Source organism: Heterocephalus glaber, unplaced genomic scaffold, assembly GCF_053883595.1.
Source record: "Heterocephalus glaber isolate CG9 unplaced genomic scaffold, H.glaber_assembly_v1.0 deba00001662, whole genome shotgun sequence".
Taxonomy (NCBI): Eukaryota; Metazoa; Chordata; class Mammalia; order Rodentia; family Bathyergidae; genus Heterocephalus; species Heterocephalus glaber.
The window spans coordinates 4,836,162-4,838,181 of NW_028258403.1; positions in this window are offsets into that span (position 1 = coordinate 4,836,162).

The following is a 2,020-nucleotide window of genomic DNA, read 5'->3' on the forward strand; positions in this document are numbered from 1 at the left end:
TTCAGAGTTTGAAAAACTTTGCTCCAAGCTCTCCGGGCCTTTAAGGTTCGTGCAGAGAAACCTGCCGTTATTCTGATGAGCTTGCTTTATAGATTACTTGCTATTTTTCTCCAACAGTTTTTCATATTCTCTCTTTTTGTTGAATTTCTGGAATTTTCATTATGATGTGTCATGGGGAGGGTTTTTTTTGTGCATGTGGCTATTTGGAGTTCTATATATCTTGTACTTGAATATTAAATTTCCCCCTAGATTTGGAAAATTTTTCTGCACTGATTTCAGTGAATAAATTTTCAATGCCTTTTGAGTCATCTTCCAATTTTTCTTTTGTTCCTGTAATTCTGAGGTTGTTTTTTTGAGTCATCTAGCAGTCATCAGTGGTTTCCATTGAATATTTTATATCTTGTATTTCTTTTAAGGTTTGAAAAACTTTGCTCCAAGCTCATATCTTGTATTTTTGAGTCATCTAGCAGCTGTTGGATCAAACTTGCATGGTGTCTTGTCAGTTTTGGGGTATCGTTGAGTTTATGATCTACTACATCCATCTTGTCTTCTAATTCTGTCCCTTTGTCCTCATATTAATCAAATTGGCTACTCCTGGTTTCCATTAAATATTTTATATCTTTATTTCTGCTTGATTTCTTTTCATACTTTCTGTTCTTTATTGAAGTGGTCATTCACGTGTTGTATTGTCTTTCTTTTTTTTAAACTTTGTTTTTTATTAGTATGAATTTGTCATACATATTGATGACATTCATCATAGAGAATTTGTACCTGTATATAATATATCTTAATTCTTTTTTTCTCATTCCCCTCTCTACCCTTCAACCCCTTCTCCCCTCCCCATTTGCAAAAGCTTTGTTTCCATTTTTTGCCTTTTCCTTTTTCCCTCCTTCCCTTCCCTCTCCCTTGTTCCCCTTCCATTTGAACATTTTCTTCCTACTTCCTAATACCTATCATCCATTTTGGTTCTTATTCACACTTTTGGTTTCTCACACATGAGAAACAATGTGATATTTAAACATATGTGTCTGCATTTCACTTAAAAGTATGGTCTCAAGGTGCATCCATGTACCTAAAAATGTTTCAAGTTTATCCTTCTTTATGGCAGAGTAGTACTCCATTATATACATGAAAACCACATTTTCTTTATCCATTCATCCGTTGATGGGCATCAGGGCTGTTTCCAAGGTTTATCTATTACAAATTGTGCTGCTATAAACATGAATGTGCATATGTCACTGTGGTACAGTGCTTTTTTTAAAACTCTTTTGGGAAGATACCGAGAAGAAGAATAGCTGGGTCAAATGGAACCTGTAGTTTAAGTTTTTTGAGGAATTTCCATATTGGTTTTATCAATTTACACTCCCACCAACAGTGGAGAAGGGTTCCTTTTTTCCCACAGCCCCGCCAGCATTTGTTATTGTTTTTATTTTTTGTACTGGGGATCGAACTCAGGACCTTGTGCTTGTGAGGCAGGTGGCAGCACCACTGAGCGAAATCCCCGGGCTGTTATTGTTTTTCTTAACTCAATTAAATTTGTTTCTTCTTTAAGCTCATTGAATATTTTATTGGTAAATATTCTTTATCTGTTTAAATCCTACTTGAGCTTGTTAAATATGTATTTGTTTATATATTTCTTCTTTTATCTCATCAAACATTTTCACCATTTTGTTTTTGAGCTCTTTGCCTATAGCTTCCACTACTTTGGTGTCTGAAAGTTCAGCTTTTGGGTAGTTAGAGGCTTTGGGGTGTATTTTGTTGCCTTGTTTTCTCATGTTTCTGTTGTTTTTGAGCTGTGGAGTGAAGATCAGCTGGGGTAGAGAAAATCACTACTATTCAGATCTCTTTAATTCAATTATGCTATGTGATGTGTCTTTGTGTTTGGTTGTGTTTTGGTGTTTATATCCTTCTTCAATCTATTCAGCATAATATTTGAGGATCTTCTTAGTGTCCAACCTTCTTCTGAGGGGTTGATCTCCAGCACCACTCAGAGAAGAGAAAACAAACTACAGTAATGTAG